This window comes from Melospiza georgiana, chromosome 1, assembly GCF_028018845.1.
Source record: "Melospiza georgiana isolate bMelGeo1 chromosome 1, bMelGeo1.pri, whole genome shotgun sequence".
NCBI lineage: Eukaryota > Metazoa > Chordata > Aves > Passeriformes > Passerellidae > Melospiza > Melospiza georgiana.
This window is the reverse complement of record NC_080430.1, coordinates 105,043,947-105,069,504: the sequence shown is the minus strand read 5'-3', so window position 1 is coordinate 105,069,504 and position 25,558 is coordinate 105,043,947. Positions and strand designations below refer to the sequence as shown.

The following is a 25,558-nucleotide window of genomic DNA, read 5'->3' as shown; positions in this document are numbered from 1 at the left end:
ACTGTCAGAACATTAGAAATCACCCACCACACCGCTTGCCTTCTGCACCTCTTGAGTACATTGGCTTCAGAAAATATCACAGTCACGAAATGTTTTTTCCATTAGCTAAGATAAAAACTCACATACTAGAAGTGACAAGCCATCAGCAGGATGTAACAAATACCTGAATGAAATTTGTCTCTCTTGTGAATGAAACTCATCTCATTCATGTCAGAAGCAATGTTGTGGTAGTAACACTATGAGCCTTGTAAAAAGTTTTACATAATTATGATAGTCTTCCACTGTGGTGTTGGGAGGAATACCAGAGCTCAGTGGTGACAACATTTAATGCACTCCTCTTCTTCTATGTGAGTTTGGGGCATATGGAGGCTCTGTTTTGGGCACAAGAGCCACAGAGAAATCAAGCATTCTTCTAATTTTCTGAAATGTCAAAATGACAAAAATAAATGTCAACATTTATCCCAATGCTAGGGATAAAGGAATGTTACTGTAGGAAAATACAGTCACCTGATATACAAAGATCAGATTTTCAAAAGATATGTGAAGTGACCCAGGAGTGTTGGGAAAACTCTGTCCTTACAGAGTTCAGTCTTGGACTCTTGGCATCCAATATTCCTCACAATAGGAGGGAGATTTGCCAAGGAATTTTGGATCAAGTCTCTTCACTTAGTCGAGACTTTGAAATGTGTTTTGCAACGCATGGAGGAAAAAATAGGGAGAAATTAAAACTGTGACTCAGAACCATCCCTAGAAGGTGTAAATTAAAGGGTTAGAAGACATCTCACTTTTAAATGGTGTTCACATTCAATAGAGAAAAGCACCCCTTGATGTTGCACTGACTTTTTGATTTAGAGCTCAGTAATTAAAAGCAGCTATTTTAAAAATGGCTGTTTGTTAATCCAAGATGCTGTTACTTCGCATTTCATTTCAGGCAGCACTTTTATAAGTTTGCTCATAAAAAAAAAGCCCAACAGGACTAGTTTTAAACCAAAAATCCTGTGAATATTTATCTTCTGGATTTAAGACATGATGAATTTAAGAAGCTTAGGAAAATGCCAGCAAAAGTCCACCAGTGCTTTCTAGCATTGCAACTGATGCAATATAAATTGGAAATTAATTTCTTTCAGAAGAGAGGGCTTGCATTGGAAATAGTACTCCTTCACTGCAGGTCCAAAGGAAGAGAGGGAAAAAGTGGTTCTACTGTGTTGGATCCCTCATGGCTGATCATCCCAGGGGAGGGAACTGGGCATTCTGCATCCCCTGGAGGAAGAACATCCCTAGGACTTAATCTTTTTATCCAACTGGATCAATATGTATGATCATTAAGGTTAGGTTTTAGACTCAATGGTGTTTTTTTCTTACCCAAAGAATACAGTTACAGCTTGGTATTTCAGATCATCTGTGGAAAAGCATCAAGAGGAGAACTATTATAGATTAGCTGCCTTTAACTTTTATCACTAGGGTCTATTCTGTGCAGCTAAAGTTGGGTATGAAAGATTAAGAGTGTCTGATTATAGGATTTTAAAAGATGACTTGATCCTTGTCTTTTGAGAATACTTTGTCTGTTAAGTCTTCATGCCACCTTTTTTTTCTTACTTTACTCCACTTATTTGTAAGTTTAATTTTCTTCTATTCTCACTCCTATTGAATTGAGCTCTAATATTTTGAAGCCTTCCTATTCTATAAAGAAGCTTGAAAATGAGAGTATGTCTTTATTTCTAGTAAAATCCAAGTTGCCAGGCACCTAGATAATGCATCTTGCTCAAAAGTTTGTGGTTACACCTACCTCTAGATCTGGAGTCTGAAGAAAATTTCCACCTTCTCCGAAGCCACCACCAAAGGGGCGTTAGAGATCCATTTTCACAGTATGTGGAGCACAGAATAATTTCTGACCAAAGATGTTCAGAGAGTAACAAGTTTTCTTTCCTGGACAGGTCTGGAAACACACATGACCCGAGATTTTCTTGGTCTCATAGCAGGTTATTTTGCTGAGTTTGTTACAGACTGCTGAGGAGTTACAGAATGTGAGACATCAAGGGCTGCACTGTCCTCTCTGTCTGAACCTAAAGACTGTACTAAAGATGGCACAGGACAGTGCCCCAGGGCAGGTCCTTCCGTCCTTTTTGATTTGCCAGTGAAGAATCCAAACTTGCTGGTCTTGCAAATTCAAAGTGTTCCAGGGAGAAACCTCTGTGACCAGAGTATGTCAGGCTGGAACTTAAGTGATATTCCTCTGTAAGTATGTTTGCCAAAGGCAACAGGAGTGTAGAGGCATCATTACATTTGGCCTGAGATTTTGAGTAAACAAGTATTACTTCATCCAGAAAAATACTTATAGTTTTAATATATCCCTTCTTGTGAGTCTCTATCTTGTCAATCTTTGACAAATACCTTATTTTTCAATAAAAATGAGGAAAACGTAAGTTCAGAAGCATGTCAACACCTTCTGTTTTGTCATCAACTGTGATAAGGTTAACCTTGAATATTTTTGAATTTATTTGGTAAAGAAGAAAAATGACATCTGTTTTGTAACCTCACATCATCCTACACTTTCTGACAGTATGCAGCATTTTCTCTGAACTGTAAGGTTTGCTCATGAAAGCTGAGCTAATCAGAGGTGGCTATCCAAAGTTCAGTCAATAAATAGCTTGACTTTCTAGCTTGTAATAATATAAAGGGATCAATAAGAACTATGAAGATTATTTCTCCATTTCCTTCTGCTTCACGTTAAGCTAGCCATGAATGACAGACTACTTCCCTTTCCCTTCTGCCAGTCTTTTGTCTTTAGCTGTTATGCACTATCTGTTCAGGGCATAGAACAAAGTGTATTGTAAATCCTAGCATCTGAACATTTGCATTTAAGTAATACATTCCCAAACAATACCTGTTTATAACCTTTGCATAATTACTATCAAATCAGAATGTGTGATTTTAAAAAGTGTAATTTCAGTCTTTAGGATGCACGTGATTTTTGTTTTTGGTCACTCTTCTTGCAGAACTGGCTCAGCTATAAATATTTAGACCAAATCTCTGTCCTGAAAAATTAGGATCACTACTAAGAGCAAGCTTTTGTTTTGGAAACATGTACATAATTTCTACCATAACAGCATATAGCACAGCTTCAGTAATGTCAGCCCACATGAAGCTTGTGGAACATCCATTATGTCAGATCACTTTCTGGAAAAGGCTTTAGTAAATGACAATACTGGAACAGTGGGGAAGTGTCCAGTTTGAAATTAATATCAATGTGGAGATTAAACACCGACCAATGTGAACTGAAGGGTATTTCTGAGGCAAAACAGAAAAAGTAAGCCTCAGTAAAAAGAAATAGAATTACACATTGAATATAGATTGTAGAACTTAATATAGAACACTTAATATAAATTGTAGATTATAGATGGAAAAAAAAAGGTAAGAAGAAGGATCCAGAAGAACCAAGTCAGTTGTAAATGTTTACATAGAAAACAGTTACCTGTACAACCAGTGGCTTTTATGTTGGGATTTTTTTAAGTGTTAGTGAAAGTGAGTGTGTACTTTGGATCTGTATCTCACCTGTAATTAAGGTTATTTGTGGCCAGACATTTAATGCAATTTTAAGCAGAAGGCTAAGACACAGGCCATAATCTGGAAGAACATATTTAATACTCATAAAGAGTTAAAAGTATTTTAATTGTCAGGATAGCTGAAATTCCAGGAAGGAGTCTAGGGAAATAAGCCAAAGTAATCTTGGAACAATTCTCTTTGAATATTCATTGAGGACAAAGAAGGTCTGAGAACAGGAAAAGTTCAGAATGCATCTCTGAAAAAGAAATTTGTGGAACAAACCAGAAAGCTTAAAGACTAAGGAAGAACAAGTTTGAAGTTTCAAGAAATGCTGGGGCTTTTTTGGTGCTGGTTATTTACCCTCAGTGATGAAGAGATCTATTATTATAACTGAACATGATGTTAGCTACAAATTTGGTGTGGTGGGTAACACAGCGCCACAACCCAATCTCTCTGTTAATAAATTCCATCTCAGAGAAGGAACAAAAGCCAATTTGGGGCACACAGAAAAGGATACCTCAAACTCTACACCTTTGAAAACCGCCTGAAATTTGTAAAATTAATTTCAATGCATCAAATTGCAGGGGAGTGAGAGAGGAAATGAAAAAACCAGAGTATGAACAATGCAGCAAAATACCACCACTATAGAAGCTGCCCTAGCTCATACAGCTGATCCTTAACTACATACATGCTGATGCTGTGATGTTACTTTAACAAAAACCAAACTAAGTTTTTGTATCCTGTAACCTAAGAATCATATCTAAGTTGTAAGAAGCAGGTTGTTGGTTTTTTCCCACACGGTGGTGCCTAGGATCGGTAGTTAAGGCCCAGTGTCCAGTTCTGGAAGCCACCAAGTGCAGACAGAATTCCAAGGAGAGAAAGGACACCCAGAGAAAACCACTTTGAATACCTGGTGTTGAAAGGATGGAGGGATTAGACATAGCTAAGAAAGACAAGAGAGAAAAGACTCTCATAACAGGTAAGGGTTTTGCAATATAGATGTTAATCAGCAAACATTCTGCATGCTTTTTTGACTATGACAGGAAAGAATAAGCCCTGATGTTTAGCATTTTCCAAGGATGGAGTCTGCTCAGACCTCCTGGGCAGCTTGCTCCAGAGTTTAACCACTGGGATTTACAATGGCTCCAGCACATCCTGTTGCCCTGCCACTGCTAAATCTATATTCCCCATCTCCACTGTAAACACCCTCATGGGCAGTTGTAGACAGCAATTTAATCTCTTTGCCCTTTCCTTTTTAGGGTTGAAAAATCCAGTTCCTTCTCCTCTCCTATGTCTTGTGCTCCAGACACCTTTGTGACATTCTCCAGCACATCCATGTATTTCTTTGTGCTGGGGAGACCGAAACTGGTCACAGCTCTCCAGAGGTGGTCTCACAAGTGCCAAGAGGAAAGGAAGAAGCACGTGCTCTCCCAATGCATGTGTGTAGATGGCTCCCACTGCCATAACAGCGTGTGGCTGACTCATGTTAAGCTTGTCTGTCAGGATTTCCTGGTCCCATCCAGCAGAGCTGCTCCACAGCCAGTCAGCCCCAATGCACGTGATGGATTATCCCAGATACATCCTAGATACAAGACTCCATGCTTGTTTTTATTGAGCATCATGAGGGTGCTATAGCTTGTAGAAGGTCCTCAGCTTGCAGAAGGTCCTCAGAGTCCTGCCTTTCAGTCCTTCAGCTACTTCACCCCAAATTTTGTATCACCCACCAATTTGCTAATAGCACACTTCATCCTCTCATCCAAGATAATTATTGCCTTTTGCACAACCTGGAAATGAAATTTGAGATAATTTTAGTAAGGAGGTAACAGAGAAGACGATCTTTATTTGAAGGCCTCCAGAGGCAGTTATGGAAAGATGTTCACAAAAGCCCACCCCACCAGGGTGAGTACATTTTTATAGATTTTAGAAAATTAGCATAATTGATAAAAGAACCAATTAGGAGAACAAGTGGTGATGCAATTCCCCCCCAAGTCTAGCCCCTTCTCTGGAGTCCCCCCTTCAGCACTAGTTGTACTTTGCCCAAGAGAATGTGTCTCCAAGAGTGGTTCTCAGCCTTGGCTCCCAAGAAGAACCAAGACAACACTGGGGCCTTGTACATCCTGGGGCTCGGAGCTCTGGAATTTGTTTTGTCTTTCTGCTTAGAGAAAGGCCATGGGAAAGTACTGGGAAAACTAGCTACTAATACAATAGGCGACAGAGTCACAAATACACGTGCGAGGAATACAGAGAACATGTAAAAGAAAAAAAAGGCAAAACCCAAATGGCATCATAACCAATGGAGGTACAGTGTGATACCTGAGAAATACTACTTGTATGTGGCTGCCCAGCCTTTCAGTGACTCACATTACTGTGTTAATTGAGAAAGCCCAGCCAAGTTTTTGTCTACCTTGCAGTGAATCCTCACAGTTTGCCTACAAGTTTACTATGGAAGAACCCGTCAAAGTAAAAGCCAAAGTGAAGATATGCAACATCCACTATTCTCTTTTTGCAACGAGGGTGTAACTGGCCTTCTAGGTCAGAGTCCGGCTAGCTGAGGTTAAGGCAGACACCCAGCTGCATCCTGCCAGCACCCCTCGGCGTCGTAAGGCCTCAGGCCGTGCTGGTTGCGGACTGGATCGCTGCTAAACGACGAGAAGGAACGAGCTGGACACTCGCTGGGGGCGAAACAGATTTATTGGAAAGCCCACGATGCCAGCCACAGAGGGACCTCCTGATGTACCAGCCAATGACAAGGAACAAAAGGTGCATCAGGGTTATAAAGGGAAGGGGTGGATCTGGGAGGGGTTTACAGAAGACCAATGGGGGGAGAAGAGGGGATGACCTTAACACAAATGACATAGTGGAGAGCCCAATAGGTACCAGGTATGGGAGGGGCCCCGGGACCACAGCCAACCACAACCCCCAAAGAGGAGAAGCTTCTGGAATGCTAGGTGGAGTGGGGGGGTGATTGACTTGGCCCAGGGAGGAGAAAGAGCATACATATAAGGGAAAAAGGAGAGGAGGAATTATATAACCTAACAGATTGACAATAGAACTGGCAGGGCTGTGGCGGGAAAACTGAGGAGGGCAGAACCATTTTACACAAAATGGGGGGGGAGCAGATACATAAAATGGGGGAGGAATTAAATGAACTTAACGAACACACTACAACATCTTTTCATTGACAGAGCCCCACATTTTTGCTTCAGAATGCAATCAGGTCAATCAGTTTCCATTTGCTCATGATAAATCTGTGTTAGTTGTTTCCAAAAACTTTCAGTTTGTCACATACTTGGACCGGGCTTCTGTGAGGACTTGCTTTGTAATGTACTTACTGATGTGAGGCTGGCCAGGCTGTAGTTCTTTCTTCATTGCTTTTGCTTTTTCTTTTTTGAAAATGGAAATAAGATTCCTCTTCTCACAGCAATAAGAAACCTCTCCCGAACACTGAGAGCGATTTTGCATGACATGGACCAGGTCCTTCAGCTCCATCCTTGAATTCAATTCTCCCCTATCACAGTGGGGACACGTATGTTCATTTCACCTCCTTCAATTTTCTAAGTGCTGCTACTAAGAGCAGGAATTGTGAGGTCCAAGATCAAACCTTACTAATAAAGAGCAATGAGAAGAGGACCTTGATAATCAAACCCTTGTCAATGCCCTTTGCCATTAGTTTGTCTGCCCCTAGACAGCAGTAAGTACCATATTCCTTGGCATTCCTTTTGCTGCTGAGGTACTTACAGAAGGTTGTCTTCTTAGCTTTCGTATCTGTGTGGTGTCAAATCCAGTTGTGCTTTGATTTCCAAATGTTCTCCCTGAAATAATTCACAGAATTCACAGAATGACCAAGTTGGAAGAGACCTTCAAGATCATTGAGTCCAACCCATGCCCTAACACCTCAACTAAACTATGGCACTGAGTGCCAAATCCAATCTTTTTTTAAACACATCCAGGGATGGTGACTCCTGGGCAGGCCATTCCAGAACTTTATCACTCTTTCCTTGAAAAACCTTTTCCTAATAGCCAACCTATATTTCCCTTGACACAGCTTGAGACTGTGTCCTCTCATTCTGTCAGTTGCTGCCTGGAGAAAGAGACCCCCACCTGGCTATATCCACCTTTCAGGAAGTTCAAAGAGTGATGAGGTCACCTCTGAGTTTCCTTTTCTTCAGGCTAAATGCTCCCAGCTCCCTCAGCCAGCCTTGTTCCCCTCCTCTGGATGCACTCACTCATGTCAACTTCCTTCCCAAACTGAGGGCCCAGAACTGGACACAGCACTCAAGGTGCAGCCTCACCAGTGCCGAGCATAGGGGAAGAATGACCTCCCTGCTCCTACTTGCCACACTATTCTGATACAGGAATACTGGGTGGTTACTCTACATTGTCAGTGGATTGTCTGTCCCTGCCTCCACCTCTTGTGGTTTGAGCTCGTTGGGAGTTACACACTCAGCTGAGATGGCATCCTGACACACGTTCATTTTCCTGAGCACAGAAATACAGCTTCCCTACCCTTTAAGAAGGTTGCTTAGGAAGGTCAATCAGCTCTTTTAAGCTCCTCTGCCTTTCAGGCCAGTATCCCCTGGGGCTCTGAGACTTCTTTCAGGCACCCAGTTTTGCTCAGTTGCTGTACTTGATCAAATCCAGCAGCAATGTGGAGGTCCATACCCAGTCTGGGTGACTGTAACCAGGCTGGATGGAAACCACTGTTGACATTTACTTGGAATTTCTCTGAAAAAAACCATTAAGTTACAAAGGCCTGTCTTTGGCCATGCCGAAACAGGAAAAGCAATTCAAGCTGTAGCAGGAAACATGGAAGGGGCACTCAGGGAAATCCATAACAAGTATCCAGTGAAGCCAGAAAAACATTTTCTAAGATTCTCCATCTTCGTCTTTATGCAAAATCCCCAAATAAATATTTCCCAAACTCGTTTGACATCCACTTGCCATTAATGAGTGTGATGAGTTCCTGTCTGCAGCAGAAAGACTTGCAATCTGCACGTTATGGTACGCAGTGTGATGAGCAATATTAAGTGCACCCTTTTGTATGGTGCAGTCAACCTGATAAAAATAGAACCAGACCAAAGCCTAAGGAAGGATTTCTTATTCTCCTACCATCAGATGAAACTCTTCAGACCCATAATTTAAATGTTTTTCTCATTGTAGAGGTGCTAAAAAATGTGTCAAAAGACTTCAGCTAGTTAGTCTGCAATTTAGCTTGAAAAGTTTGTTTCTTCCCATTCTTCCTAGTATTTGAATAAAGAGATGCAGGAAAACGCCTGCTTGCCATGGTAGGTACATGAGCTATAATTTGCAATGAAATATCATGGACTGTGCCATACTACAGAAGCTTTAATTAGAGTAATTAAAACACATTGTAACTTACCAGTGATTTTGCATTCAGTATATTTTAAACAGCTGAGCCCTGAAAAAAATGCAGTGATTTGCTCACTACCACACATCAATGGGTTTCTGCAGCTGTGGAATCACACTCAAATTGAGCTTGCACAGGCAGCCAAATTATTCTTTAGGAGCTGGAGAAAATCAGAGAATGATATTCCTAGAGACAGATCATTAAAGAAAAATTAACTATTAGATCTCCTATGTGATTTTTGGCTCTTAGTACCCAGATGGCAGACTCCAAGGATCTTCTATATTTCATATATATATATATATATGAATATATGAAGGTTTCCCTCCAGTTAGCAAAAGCAAAGAACTATGCTCCAAGAAAATATGCTGTTAAGAGTACTGTGAGCATGGACTCACAGTAGGAAGGAAAATATACCAGGTATTACTGGCTGGCAGTTTCAATCCAGCTGCTTCTTAAAGGATAATCTCACAAAAGTGTAATTAAGAAATGAATATGCTTTTGAGTGAAGGAATGAGGGCTAGGAATTTTTTCCTAACTGTTTCTTGGCAATTATATTAGCTTTGTATACATCCCCTGTGTATTTCATTGTGTAGGCCTTTACGACTTGTAGAAGCTAAAAAATATGTAAAAATTCTGTCCTTCCTTGCAGAGATGCTTAAATGAAGACCAGCTATAGGTAGGAGACATCTAATTTGATTACACTTTTACACATCCTGCACAAGTGCTTGGTGGGAAAATACGTGGGAGATTCAGCATCAACATCCCCATCCCTGCAATGTGCTCCATAGGGCACACTGAAATGGCTGATTCATGCTGTGCACCTGGTGCAGCCAAAGTCCAGGTCTGTGCCCAAAACCACATGTTTTGCACACAGAAATCCCTCAGGTTAGGCCACCAAGCATGTCCTGCCCTGTGTCTGCTGGTGGAGAGCAATCAAGCCTACCCCCAGTACAGAGCAATACTGTGACTGGTGAGTCCCAGAAAACTGCCCATGTACCATTAGGTCATTGTCAGGAATGAGATGAGTAGTTGGGGATCACCGAAGTAAAAATACTGATAATCATCCTAGCCAGAACCCATCAGAGGCTGATTTGGACAGAAAAATGCCAGCTCAGGCACCAGATGAGTAAAAACCTTGAGATTTCCTTTGAGGAGGAACCAGTGTGTAAACAGAAGATTTTCACACTTCAAAATTTAGTAAGGTTAACATCCCTGAGATTAAATGTACACCACAGCATCTGTAAATGGTAGAGAAGGGTATAAAATCTTTAAAGGTCATGCAATCTCCACACAAAAGGAAGTGATTCCTATCAAAACAGTCTCTCCGGGCAAGGATTGTTCTGATATTTTCAAGACAGCACAACAAAACAGCTAATAATTATAGTTTTCTGGAGGACACCTGCATAGTTAATTTAAACTAAACCACCGAGAAACAGAAGCACTTTATTCCAATACTGTTCCTTTTTTTAAAACTACCTTTCTGAAAATGTAATTGAGTCAGCTTCAGCTGTTCAAGTGGCAGCATTGACAACAGAGAAAGGATGAATCTTCAGTGAGTGATTAAAATCTGAAGAAACCCATTTAGATAACCATAAAAATATCTTATTGCAGATTTAGTCCAAAATGAAGTTTGACTATTATTTTTTATTGACTTTGTAGACAAATGAGTATTTAGAGCAAGCAAAAATTCATATCTGCCTCTCGTCACAGCCCTGCTAATTTGTTGTCATAGGACAAAAAAAGAAGAACAAAATAAAAATAACAATTCATACAAGCCTTTTGAATATGTTTTTTCTTTCTTGGGAGCATTTGAAAATTGTTGGCTATTTCTGATACAGAAATTTGTCACAGGACATCACTGCCTCTTGCTGCCCACCAGGCTGTCCCTTCTTGCCCCTTGAAACAGTGAGTGCCTTCTGCCCATGCAGCAGGCACCAAATTTCATTAGTGTGCTTCTACAGGAGACTATTTAGCAGGGCTGTGATGAGAGGCAGATATGAACTTTTGTTTGCCCCAAATACTCATTTGTCTACAAAGTCAATAAAAAAAATAATAGTCAAACTTCACAAAGCAATAACACTAAAGAAAATACCTACCTGAATAACCCTGGATAGCACTGACAAGAAGTGATGCTTCTCACTTGCACAATGAACCATTACAGCAACATCTCCTCATGTATGGCCCCAGGGTGGTGAAGGTCCCCCACTCTGCCCCAAGAGGAACCAGGGGAGGATGCTGTGGCTTAGGACAGTGGTAGGGATAAGGTCATACCAGCCACACTCCAAACAGCAGGAGCTTCATCTCAGGTCCAGCAATGACGGTCCAGTGTTCCCTTGCATGAGGAACTACTCCCATAAAATTTACTTCACCATGTAGGGTTTATACCGCCAGTCCCTGGGCTGAACATTACATGGGTCATCCAGTCTTTATCTGGTCTCTGGCAAGGAGTAGGGTGCTGTGGGATGCAGCAGACTTCTCCACGACCACAGTGGTGAAGGGATCAGGATGACAAGAAAACAACCTAGCTCTGACCTGCATAAATCACCTGGGTCCACAAATACAGATAAATTCTGTCAGTAACTGGACTTCCTTAGGAAAAGAAAATAGCCTCATTTTCTGGATATTGTGTAAGAAGATTTCAGGATTTTCCTGTTTTACAGGTCATTCCATCTTTCAGTTGACCCATAGCTAACCTTGAATGACATATTTTTTCACAAAATACTTGTCAGCACTGTGTAAAGACATCAGTTATCATGATCCAATGACATGCAATGTAATTTTTTATGATTAAAAAAATGCAGAGGCCCTAACATACTCAGGAGAGAGTTATCAATAGAGATTTTAGTACAGGGCTCAGTAGAGTCTGCAATGTAATCTGCGCTCTCCCTTTGAAGCATGATTTGAGAAAAGTATGTTTGGTAGTACCAGCAAGTTGTGTAACAGCTGCTTTAGCTTTCTTGCCTTCCCAAAGGTCAGACTATTCTTCTAAGAATTTTTTATTGAAACACTCACAGCTCATCTAATTATATTGCTTGCTTAGGGGCACATATTGAATAGTAGTCAATTTATTAATTTAAAAATGCTGGAAATGTCTCAGCTCAAGTAAGTTCGATCCTTTCCTTTAAAAGCAACATACTAAAGAAGCCACATTGCCTACAAAGCTTTACCACACACACCTTAACTTAACTACATCTCTAAATGCCACCAAGAGTGTATTCTGAGCCAATTTCAAAGCCCATGCAGAGCAATGACAAAGAAGGAAGAAAGCACAATAAAGGAGAAGCTTTTTATAAGTAGGTCACAACCAGCCCTAGTCATTTATTCACTAACAATTACCTGAAAGTGTCCAAGAGCATCAGGTATTTTGTGTAAGAAAACAGGCCAAAGCAGTAAATCTATTGAAGAAATATTGGGTATTTCTGCTGTATCAATGTTTGCTCTGCTGCCTTCCCAATTCTCTCTGATAAGCAGTAACTTGTAGCAAGTAGCTCAGCTTCAGCTTAAAGCACTTTATTCATCACAGGTGCAGATGAGTCACACTCATGAGAAAGCCTCAGTCATGTGAATTGGATTTGGTATAAAACCCCATCCCAGTGCTCTCTCTCCCTTCTATCTATAGGTAGTGAAAGTTTTAGTTAAAAGGTTTATGTCTGGTGTCATAATTGTTGCTGACCAAAGCACTTTGAGGGACTTCCATGTAAGCTGATGGTATTGTTTTGAGCAGGTAGGTAAATTAATGGATGGTTAAATTTTACTTCATAACTGTTTTCATGGTTATAGTGTTGCAGTTTGAAGAGGTGTATTTGCTTAAGCAAATGTGCTGTGAGCAGAGAAATGGCGAGTTAGACATTCTGCTGATGTTCTTGAAAATAGTTAAGCGTCATAGGACTTTGTGTGTTGGGAGAGAGGAGAGGGGATGGTGTGGTCTGAACTAATTTGATATTAGTGAGGACAAGAATGCAGCCATTATAGGCAGAGAAATCTAATTGCTCAGCATGTTTGCTTTGTGGCTTTTTATTATGGTTCTGTACTGTACCTTATGACCCTGTTTTTACTTCTAAAGGGATCTCCCTTTGAAATGAGTTCCTTGAGGTATAAAATTATTGTAGTGCTGTCCATTAGTGCTGGCTTATGTAGCAGGAGGTAGCAGTCTGCCATGAATTTGAGTTATGAATTGTTTATACAGATCCTATTTTAAATCTCTGTTCTCAGATTTTTTTTTTTTTGGCTGTGTCTATTTGTGATGCTAAAGTGATTGGAAAACTAAAGAAGAGCAAATTGAATGATTCTGGTATTGCCCTTAATAGGCCTTCAAAGACATGCGGCTTGAATAATAACCTAAATCCAAGGTAGTTACCAAGTGTCTATAGGCCTAATCAGCTGCCACCACTGGGAATAGTTAATGACAAAAGTGTCCTACTTCTTTGCAACTTGTGTATATTATTTTTTTTTATGTTTCAGTGTTTGCTGTCATGATGCTCTTCAGAGAAACAGGACAGTAAAGTTTCTTTCAGCTTTAAGGTGGTCTGGCATGTGATTTTGATAACCGCTTGGATAGGAACCTGGTGTTTGTTGGAACAATGCCAGGTCAGCAGCTTTGAAGTGTAAATCTTCTGTTTTGTTTGCCCAAGAAGTGCAGATGAGTCCTGGTAATGCAGGTCTACCTTGCCCTGGGAATGCTTAGTAGTGTGCCTGAGGGATGGTAGCCTGAGCTGAGAGCATTCCATCACCTAGGGAGGGATGTCTTGTGGCTCTACACAGCATGGCTGAGGGGCTGGGGAGCTCTGCTTGGGTAAGATGCAGTGAAAAGGGGTGATCACTTTGCCCTTGTCCCCTGCTGGCTGCCTGCTCTGTCTTGCTGCCCCAGTGCCTCTCTGTGGCTGGTGCTCCTTTTCACCTATGCAGGAACTGTCTTAAATCCAATTTGCCTCTCTTCCACTTACCTATGCAGCAGGTCTGCTGTGACTTTCTTCAGGCTTTCTAACTGCTTTAATAAAAGCATGGCCTTGGGAGATATCTTAATCTGGGAAGCCAAAAGGGCGATATTGTGAGGGGAAAATTGCTTCCTTAAGGTGCTTGCTCTGATCTGGAGAGTGGATTTGTGGATCCTCTGCGGACTGCTAACAGCGATAAATCCTTGCTGTTCTATGTTAGATAATCTGTCCTTGCTTTTTGGGATCCTTTTAGTGCTGAAAGGAACTTATGGGTTTGCAGTGTAAAGGGCATTCACAGTTAAGGAGGGAGTGATCTGATTTATACTCTTATGGTGACGCATATCAGTAGCCAGTATAAGTAAGATGCATGTTTAGGTTACAAAAATGTATGTATATATACACACATACAGTGTCTGTATATATATGTATACAAGCTGTAACTAAAGATTCTTGTTGCCATAGTGTCTAATTCTAAAAAAACCAGCCCTCTTCCAACCCAGAGTGTTTTTTTCAGAGCTCTTTTATTAATCATTAGTTTTTGTGGTTTTTATTCTTTTTATTGATGTTGCATCTAATGGTGTCAGTCTGCCTTGAGATGTTAAGACAGACCATCAAAAGATAAATTTTCTGCAAGACTTAATTCAAAGAGATGTATTATTCCTGCAGCTCTCTTCCATGTTTCCAAATATGATCTCATGAATTTAAATAGATCAACTACAGTTGATGTCTCTTCTTGATCTATTTGAATTGCTTCTGAAGCTACTGATCAGATGCTTTTGTCTCCTTCATGCTGGTGGCACAGCTGTCTGCTCATTCAAGGCCCAGCTTCTGAGGTTCTGGGCTTATTCTATGCCTCTAAACCAGCTCTCAAACTGCTAGCTCTTATAAGTAATCAATGCTAGCTCATTCTTGGCAAGGGTTTAATCCACACCAGGGTTTTGATGGAATGGTTCAATTACTCTTTCTCTTAAACTTGATAGTCAGATGCAAAAGGAATAAAGGAGATGGGACAGTTTCCATAACTCTTAAAGACATTGTGCTCTACTCTGCAATTAATAGTATTTATAGCTTTGTGTACTCTCTCTTCTGCTTCCTTCTTGATATAGAAAAGTGAATTACTGCTTCCTAAAAATCCATAATAAAGACAAAATAACTCCTGCAAATACCTTCTTTATAGATCGTTTGAGCAGTTAATTAAGTAAAGCATGGTTTCTCTTTTCAGTGACTGAACAAAACTCAAAGTAGTTTCTAAAGAAGGTGTGAGCCTAAATATATGCTGAAGGTGTATTCCACAAATATATTACAATTACTTATTTTTTAGCATTAGGTAATATTTTCTTTTCCTGTGAATGCTTCTAAGTTATGGCCTTGTTGGAACTGCTACAGAAGCAAGCTTGACATTTTGAAAATGCCCATTTATTTGTTCCCTGGAGTATCTCATCTAGCAAGTGCTCTGCATTTCCTTTTCTGCTCCTGCTATTCTCTTGTGTGTTGGCATCACATCTGAAGTGCAGATAGCTGACCTGCAAAAAAGCTGCCTCTTCTTTGAGCATCTCTGACCTGCCTGAAATGGCACAAGAGCACTTCAGCCATAGAAAATTACAATAGCTGTAAGATGTTTGTGCCATGTTAATTTTGTTTGAATATGAGGGTAGCAATTGCTTACAGTAATTCTGACATGCTGCACAAGCCACAGCATGGAAATAATGTTTGCATAATACATACCTAGAGCTGCTGTTCCTCCCCAAGAGGATCCTAACAAATTAAGATGAAAAAGTTATCTTTCAAGATTGCCTTTTCTTTGAAGACTCAACAACAATCACAAAATATATCAAAGTAGTTAATTTGTTCCTGCTGTACTCAAGTGCCTGCATGTGTCTTAATAGCTTCTTAATGGATGCTTAAGAAATTCTGTCGGTGTCCAACAAACAGAGAGCTCATCATTTCATGGCTGGTAATTACCCATGAGTTTACTTAATAGGGTTAATAGGCTGCAGTGAGAGCTTGGCTTTTTGCTGTCACATTTGGGAACTCATTGTCAAGGACTTGTTACCTGGGATGTCCCAATATGTTCCTTCAAAAAAAAAAAAAAATCTTGAGGGATGGAAGGGAGAAAAGCTCTGCTTTTACTGACCTTCAGCAGCACCAGATCACATTAAGCTGGATAATTAAGCACAGACTCAAGCTCTGTCCAAAATAATATATAATATTAGATCTATAACTTGTAAATCTGGGCAGATTGCGAAGTTTAATTGAACTTTGTGCAGTACCAGATGAAATTTGTGCAGCAAACTTTCATTTCCTTGTGGCAGCTTGTTGGGGGGCAGTCAGAGGTAACATTCTGCCCTGTCCTGCTGCAAACTCTAACCCATCCCAAGACTACTGATGCTAAAAGAGAAACCAGGATGAAATATGTTTTGCCTTTCTTTTTTTTAAGATTACTAGTCCAAGTACAGCATTCTTGATAACTGGGAGTGATAACTGGGAGTATGTTGCTCTCAGCTCTTTTGTTGCCATTGAAGGAAATGACTTTTATTTTTGCCCTCTGGGCAAAAAGGCATAAGCACCACATGGAGGGTTTGGTAGAAGCAGGTTACATTATGTGTTTTGTGGCATAGGAGCAGTAGTTCTTGACTCTCTTCATTGGGCATATTGCAGTAATTCAGGTGAAAATGTCCTGTTACATTACCCTGCACACACCTTTCCCACCCCACCAAAAAAACCCTAAACAAACAAAAAAGAGAAAATCCTCAATCCCTCTCAAAAAAAAAAAAAACCCAAAAAAACCACAAACCAAAAAAACCAAACCCCACAAAAAAAATGAAATTAACCCCCAAACAACCACCCTCTCCCACCCCGTAAAACAAACCCTAAACCAAGACAGACTAAAAAACAGGAAAAACTTTGAGAACTTTGACTAGAGTGAATACAGCAAGATGCTCCAGGGATAAGTTTTCTTTGTCCTCAACAATTATTTTTCAATTTCAGAAGAACGTTTCTTGATGACAGTCAAGTATCACTAAGACTTGTTGCTCTGCTCATTTCCCAGGACACAAAGGCAATGTATAAATATGAGCTGACAATTCATACTTGCATGATGGTGCAATAGTAATGTGTAGTGTGGTTTCACTACAGTCCAGTGTGTCACTGTCTGGCTTGAATACAAAATTCAGATGAGCAATGTGGGATTATTGTGCTGCACAGGGCTATGTCTATAATAGCATGTGCTTCTTTGGAGAATGCTGGAAACAGCCTCTCTTCTGGTGCTGGAGTATTAGATACTGTCTTTGTGTCTAAATGTGGTGAGCATATGAATGTGAAATGTAAGAGGAGATTTGCCAACTGCTGATATCTTTCTGATTTCTCTGCCTCCATATGTCTTTCCACTGGCTGCCTCTTACGTCACAGTTTCCATCCCCCTGCTCAGATGCTTCTATATCATTTTTGGAAGAGGGATCTGTGTTCATCTGGCAGAAGGCATGCATAATGTGAGCTACTTATTGAAATAGAAGCAGTTTCTTGGACCCTGCATATATACTGATTTTCCTGAGTTCTCCTTTGAGGGTATAGGTAGGGAGGCAGGGAAAAGAGAAACCCAAAACACATTACCTTTTCATGTCTGACTTGATCTGCAGTTCCTCAGTGCAGGGTGAACTGCAAGAGGAGCATGACTCTGCAGAAGTGTGCTTACATGGCAGAAAAAAATCATCCTGGTTTGACTCAATGCTTCGTTCTGTTTGCATACACCAATAAACAAGATCTTTTTTATTTATTTAACAGGCTTAAAAATTTCCTAAGGAGGGGTGTGTGTAATACAGGTTGTTATTGAAAAATATTCAGGTTTGCAGTTAGGTACATAATGTTTCTTGAACAGAAAAGTGGAAAGCACAGTTTGAAACACTTCAGTAAAGTGAAAGATATTTCTTTACAAGTTAACTATGTAAGCTATCAACTTAAATCTCTTGTTTAAATACCAAAAGTGCAATTTTCACAATAATTTGAATTCTGCACAAGTGAAATAAACAAATTTCCAGCTAATGTTTCTGTTTATACTATAGGTACAAACCTATTTATATTATAGCATAATATATGTATTGTGTCAAAACCAGTGTCTTACTAGTTCCTTTGGGCAGTTTTAGGTCTAGTAACTAAGATAAAAATAATTCTTTAATCTTTATATAAAGGGCAGACATTTTTAAAAGGATATTTGCAGTTTTGCTTCTCTAAAATGACCTCCAGTCTCCGAGAAAGTAAAAAGAAAAAAATGAAGGTGTTTTGTTTTTTAATGGTCTTGAGAGATACTTTCTGTGGTCCTTCAGGTATGCTCCTCTGGAGAGGAACATGCTGCCCTTTAGCAGCTCTGTGCCTGCCTCTTGCCCTGCTTGCAGCCCAGGCTGCAGTGGGTGAAGGGGGACTGGGTGCTCTGTGCTGGTCAGATATTCTGTTGCAGCACTTTCTGCACAGCTGACAGGTACCCAGGCTGCAGTGTTTTCTGCCTGTGTCCTTTGGTACTAAAGAATGTCTGTCTTTGAGTCCTTTCACTCTTTTAGTCTGAGCAGTGCTTGTGTAATTGTCTGATTAGCAAGGCTTCAGGCAGATGTGAACTAAGGCTCTGACAGTGAGTGGCTTGGATGCTCAGGCAGGGTTTGGAAATACGTCTATAAATTAAAACTTGTGAGGGCTTAGCTGTTCAGATACAGTATTCTGTCTCTCCAAGGTTGGACAGTCAGTCACTTAAGATGGAGACTTCTTGTGTGCTTGCAGAATAAATTTTTTAAAGGAACAAATAATCCATATTTGCTTTTCTAAGTGGATATGAGATACTTAAGAAGAGCCATTAATTTACTGAGTAAATCCTTTAGACTGCAGACAGTCACTCTGGCTGGATACTGCAGGAGACCATCATAAGCAGAAGCTGAGGTGATGTAATGCACTGTATTTTGGATTAAAGGTTATCTCCTGAATTGATAGCTGGAAAGTGGACACTTAAACTATTCTGATTGTGAAATATAGCTGAGATAATGGAATCTGTGTAAAGTGCCATGAGAAATTGTGATAGAGTAAGGGTCAATACCTGGACTATGCTGTCACAAAGCCACAGCCGTAGGCTTTGTGACTCTGGTAGTGTCAACCCCCACCTTTGCACACAAAAAGTGCTTTCCAATAAAGACATAAGCACTCATGCAAGAGATGTCCCTCCTGTGTGGTGTTCACTTGGTCCATGGGTGCCTCAGAGGTGCTGGTGCCAAAGGGTGATGGGGCTGCCAGGTTTGGCTGAGCTGGTGGCAGCTCAGGGTCTCCAGGTGTGGAGGACTTGACCTGAAGGTTCTGCCTGGGGGAGGGGTTACCAGAACAGGGTTTTTATAAATCAGTCTCGAGTTTAGCCCTCTCACCTGTCAGTTTAATGTGGATTCTGGTGCTGCCTTTATGAAGGAGTAATGAAGTCAGGACACCCCTGCCATGTATGCTAGAGCAGCTAATTGTTTGTAACATCATCCTTTTTAATTATAACTTCAGTCTCGGTATTTTAGTTCCTCATGTATCAGAAGTGATGAATCTTACCTTTTTAAAGAATGTTTGCTTGCATAAATGATATGCCTACCAAAAATCAAAGTAATCTCAAGTGTGTGCTGATTATCTTATGCAAATAATTTTATCTTGGGTAACATACTTGTTTCATTTTAGGGAGTATAAAGATACACTTTGAAATGCAGACTAACTTGGCCAGATGAAATATACCTTAACTGAGTTCTGCTTTGCTTGGGGCTGAGGGGAAGAGGGGCAGCAGGAATTACAATTGAACCAGCTGACAATGTACAGAATATCTGCCTCTGTTACACCTAAAAGATTAGTACAGCATCCAAGATAATTACTGTTTAATAGCTGCTCAGAGATCCTCATAAAGAAAAGCAATGGCTGGGACACATTTTATGGATGTATTGGTTTTTTTGCTGCAATGTGAAAGTGGCACAATGATTGTATGGTTCTAGTCACTGTAAAGAAACTTCCACCTCTTTAACGCCATGTATAATGATTATAACTCGCAGGGGAGCATGTAGTATTTGAAGGAGGATGGTTTATCTTGCATATCTAACACTTTTTCTAATTATAGTGCTTTAAACAATGGCTAATAAAGCAAGCTACACACTTTCATTGGAAAGCTAATAACTGCATTCCTCTTCAGAGGAATGGTGGTGTCAGCTTTCCCTCTCCACCAGGCGGTGGTGGTCTCTGGGACACCACAGTCACTATTCTATGCATCCTCATGCTAAATGCTGAAACTCCATCCACTTACTGTTAGGGTAATGGTGGATCATTAAGTATAAGTCAAGCCATTCTAATCTTTCATCTGGACTCTGGGAACAATTCATTCAGTGTGGTCTGACAAAAATCTGAATGAGCCACTAAGGAAAAAGCATATTTGTCAAGTATGTGTTGCTCCTATGAAGGGTGCTGTTTCTGCCTCTAATGTCTTTCCACCAAACATAAATATTGTTCATTTCAGAGCTCCCATTTCTCCTATTTTCACCCTCCACCCATTTTCGTTGGCTTCCTCTCTGTAGGTAAACAAATCTTTTAAATTTAGCCTTGGTAAGGAATTAGTGGCCTACTGCTAAATAGCAGCTTTTGGAATGCTCATTAGTTACTTTGGTGGGTAATCAGAGAAAAATAGACATCATCAAATATGATATCAGTTTTGAGAGGTGTGAGTTGCTTGATCTTATCGCTTTTATACTGGGGAAAATGGAGCTAATAAATGAATATGTCAAGAAACTCTGGATCTTCTGAGCCTCTTGATTAACAGCTAATGTTACACACAAATAAGGCAATAGAAGGATTTAATTTGGTCTAAAAGATTTGGTCTAGACAGAAGAAGCCTGTAGGTACAGACCATGGAACACTGGTGTTTTTTGCCACTTGCTTGCTATTGTGGGTTAATTAACTGTGGCTCTCCCTCCCACCTTCACCCTTCCTCCTAACCCTGTACTAAACCTCTAGCAAAAGGGCCAAGTACATCTCAGTAAAAGTTCTGTAGCTGAAGCCATATTTTACAGATAATCTCTAATTGTACTTAATATTCTTTTCTCTCTTCTTGCTACCGTTTCTCATCAACTGCAACAAAATTTCAGCTTATGAAGGTCCAATAAACTGGTAAAAGGGAGAAACTTGGGCCCAATAATTTCTATTTGCTTTCTCTTGATCTGACTTAATTTAGTTTTGATTGATAGGGAATAAAATGAAGGGAGATTGTGGCATCCTGTGATGACTTAAAGGATGAAACTTCATATAGAAATGATGTTTCTAAGAGTATGTGTGGCGCCTGTTTCTTCCTCTCTTCTAACATTGTGGTAGCTGAATGCTGAAAAGGCATCTTAGCAGGAAAAACTGGTCTCTGAGATGTCCAGTCTGCAAAGCATGCAATTATTTTTGTGGGGATGGGAGAGAGAAATACAGCCTGGTGACCTTATAAATATATCACAAGACTGAGGAAAGGAACTTGTGCAATTATAAGGTGAGGTGGATGTTTTAGGCATGGCTTGCCAGAGGGCAGTATTGCTTAGAGAAAAGACCTGGGTGCTGCAGGAATGGTTGCTTGCTTCAAATGCCTTTTGCTTCATGTACATCAGATTACTCCAGTAAATTGTTAGCTTTATCAGGAAGAGGAGCAGGGGGAGAACAGAAAGCCCAGGAAGCCATTCAGATCTCAGGCAAAACACAAGAAGTGAATTAGTCTAGTAGGTGTGTGTCTATGCTTGACCAGGACCTGGTAAATCTTCCCTTAATCTCCAGCATTTTAAATATTCTCTCAGGACCTGAGATTCAAGTCTGCTCCTCAGCTACTGAACTGTATCTGCATTCTGCTCCCCTGCAACTGAGTAACAAGGGAGAGACTTTTGCAGAAAGCAAGGCCTATAAACAGACTTTTTTGGGCTTCCCAGACCAGTGCCAGCAAACTTGCATGCCACTGTCACAGCTGAGGAGTTTCTGACCTATCTGATGAAGGAGGACTGTGTAAAAGCCGCTCTCATGGCTTATTTTCTGTGCAGAGAGGCTTTTTTGCATGCACCACAGTGGCTGTGAGCAGACTAAATCATCCTTCAGAGGCACCAAGGCAGTGTTAGCCAGTCAGCAGTTTTCCAGCACTTCTATGGAGCACAAAATCTATTTCCAGGTAGAAGTGAATGTTGCCTGGCTTCCAGAATGTCTCTATGGTATGGACATCTAATATTGCCATATTGCTTTGGAAATGAGACATTCCATAGCCTTTGCTATGGAGTTGTTTTGCACTACAATTAAAATGCAGAGTAGCAGAGTTGAATTTTCTATTGCCATCCATGTTGGGTGTTTGATTTTTCTGAGGTTGAGGAGGTGGGAAGTATAAGACTGAGGTCTGAAGCAGCAAAGACAGGTCTTTGGGCAAATGCTGCCTGCGTCTTCATTGGACAGGTCAGCTTTCCTTCTGGGTATTCCTGGAGCCTTTTGATCAAGGGTTAGGCACAGTTACTATCTGTTCCAGCCTTTGGCATGGGACTGAGGGTGGGGGAAGCTTCCCTTTGAGCTTGTGCATTTGTTGTTTCAGAGCTGCTGGCTGAGATACAAGGGTCTGCATGAGCTCTGTCTGTCAAAAGGCTGGAAATGGAACAAGCTATTTATTTGAAGAAAGAGCTTTCTTCATGGTTTAAATGTTCTGGATGCAGGTGGGTGGTCTTCCTGCCATTTTCAGGACCTCCTAAGGTCATATTTCTGTGCTACAGGGGCAGGAACCTTTCCTATTTGTATGGACTGCAGTCTTCAGCTCTTGGCTGCCCAACTTGCACTGGACCTTGCTGTGGGTGGACAAGTATTTGGTGTTGTCACCTGGCCTAAATGGCTTGACAGGGCTCAGAATAAGAGTTAGAAGGGGGACTTGGCAGAAGCCTGGGGCTCTCTGGGATGCTTCTACTCAGGATCTCCAGCAACTTTTTATTGTACACAGGTGCCCAAGTGTTTTAAAGACCAAGATGTTGCCACCTCATTAACCTCTGAGTTTAGGTTGTACTAGTCAAGGCATTAAAAACCTGAGCCCTTAATTCTCAACTTACTGACAGCCACAAAATAGTTATAAGGACTTGCAAAGGTGTAGGGGTGGCTGGGTAACAGATGCATCTCTAGCTCTTTTTAGGTGGTGGCATTATCTAATGAAAGTTTTGGGGGAGATGTGCACATATGAAGCAATACAGGCTGAAGAGCAAAATAAGAGTGTAGGGAAGGAACTGTGTAATATTGATGCGACTGCCTTGATGCTACATGTTGGAAACCATAAAAATAGTCTTGTGAAAGACACTGTGGCTGCTTTCTATGTGATTCCTCTATATTCAACCTGAGCTGTTGCATTGTCTTTGCTAAGTTGATGACAGTCTGTGAAATCCCTACTGAAGGTTACTGTGCAGGCACAAATGTGAGAGAGACAATATGGTTATAAGTGTTACTTAAGGGGAGGAAGCCTAACAAAGCCAACAACAAATGTCCACCACCAGGGCATCTTGTTACAAGTTTTTACCTGTTTTAATGATTTTTCATGGAGAAGCTTAGGCTGAGTGCAAGAGAGGGCTTTTTTTTTAACTTCTGTTATGCCTCAGCTGCACACTGCTAGTAAAACAAAGATTTCAGTGGGGTTTATGATGTTTCAGTGGCATAAATCCTGTCACTGTAGGTGCATTAAACTTTGACTCACCTACGTGCATCTAAATACTTGTTTACAGAGAATTTAGATGCTGCATTCTCTGAAGCTGACTGAACTATTCTTACAGGTACTTACCAAGGCTTGCACTGGTTTGAGGCTTAATTTACATAATGGCTTCTGAGAGAGGAGAACAAAGGCTTTCTTTCTCAAGTACCATGACTGTGAGGAAGGCAGAGGAGTTTAATGGTGTCTCAGGAGCTGCTGTGCCATTAGAAGTACCTAAAAAATGAACAAGTGTTTTACAGCAGTTACATGGGTGAAAAGGCTTCTCTGGGAGACTTCAATATTGTTCTTTTCTTCTAGTTCCTCACTTGGACATTGAAGACATGAAAACAAGGGCAGAGCTTGTTTTTGTCAAAACTGTCAGTGAAATGTTTGAAAGTAAGTTTTGTGCTGCTTCAGGATGAAATCAGTACTATGTTAGATAGTGTCTTTATTAAGGATCATTGAGTTGATCAGGGATTCTTCATATCCCTCACTAAACACTCTTCCAGAGGACAAAATCTTCTTTTGGAGTCCAGGCCCAAATATCATGGGTAACAGCTGATTTTACAGCTAGTTTATGTCCACAGTGCTTTGCCTCCAGAGAGATAAGATTTGTCTACTTTCATTAGTGAAATAAACAGGGCCAGGAGACTTCTTCTCCTGTGTAATGCCTTTATTAAAAAGTGATCAGCTCAGGATCGGGCGGCTCGACGGGTCTGCAGCGTCCGTCGTCTCCCAGGGCGACTCAGAGGAGGAGGATATGCGCAGCTTTGTCCACCAGGGGCAGAGCTGGGGATCAGATCCTCTTGGGAGCCTTTTTGGGTCTCCTGATCCCATAAGATGGTGTCAGATGTTAGTTTCTCCCACTCAGTCGGCCTGGTCTCAGCTCCGGGGTCAACTCCCGTGGTCAGGGCGAGAGGGTCCGAAGGTGTTCCGCGTCTCTGCAGGCTCAGCACTCGGTTCCTCACGTCCAGACATCACTCTAGTCTCTCAACTCTTAGGTGGCTCGTTGTTTTTGGGGTTTCTCCATGAGTTTGGAGATGGGGGTCTCACAAAGCATTCTGGTCTTGCGAGTCACTTTGCATAACCCCCCCCACCTTCTCAGGTGTCTTCACTATTCTGGGAAAGGTACAACTTAGCCTCGGGCAAGGTCCCCACCCAGGAGAAGGGCCATTACCTCGCCCCGGCCAGGGCTTTTACTAATACAAAAACAACCATTAACGACAACGACCCGTGATTACAATAACAAAACACACAGAACTTGGGCAGAGCCAGTGGTCTGGCTGCCTTTTTGAAACTTTTTCTCATAAAAAAAATATTAACCGAGTTTTTGTTCATAACAATTAGCACTTTGCCTCTCACATCTAAAAAATCTTTAGTAGTTTCTTTAAGTCTTTAGATTTGATATACAGTCAGAAAAATTCTTAAAGCATAGTAGAATATAAGTAATGTAGCTATCTGATGAGTGAAATTACATGTGAAATATATACAAACATTCAAATATCCTTTTAAAAACTAGTCCACTCTATGGAATAAAGCTCCAACATCTGAATTCTGGAAAGACCATATAATAGCCTTCATATGAATTCAATATGAGTTTCTTAAGCTTTTCATCTTTAGCCCACTACAAAAATAAGGGGTTTTTTGGGTGGGGGTTGTTTTTGTTTTTTTAATAAGGAGAAAACTACTACCTCTGCCTTGGATTGCCCAACATTAAAGCATGTAGGTTGTGTGTCAATTTTTTTACACTTTTTCTATTTAGTTTTGACTTTTTTCATGGTTGTGGGTTTTGTGGAGGTGGAAAGGGATCAAGTTTTCCTGTGAAATTTGAACAAACATTTTGGTTGTCTTGGAGAGCAGATTTATAAAAAATATCTGACTACCTCTTATAGCTTCAGGGGGAAAAAACCCTCAGTGTTGCCATGACTTGGAAGGACTTAGTCAAGGCCAGTTGTAACCTGTGGTGTGAAATATTTTTCTCATACAGATGAATCCTGTTTGGTC

The 25,558-nt window shown here is 40.7% G+C and overlaps 1 protein-coding gene across 3 annotated transcripts in view; it reads left to right on the top strand.

Moving 5' to 3' along the window:
* The first annotated feature begins 12,540 nt into the window (after positions 1–12,540).
* The window catches only part of LOC131089999 (zinc finger protein 853-like), a 78,247-nt gene continuing 65,229 nt past the window's right edge, over positions 12,541–25,558 (top strand). For all 3 annotated transcript variants that reach the window (XR_009115283.1, XM_058035071.1, XM_058035080.1), the window contains exon 1: positions 12,541–12,635. The gene's annotated coding sequence lies outside the window, so the exon portion shown is untranslated. The remainder of the gene's footprint in view (positions 12,636–25,558) is intronic.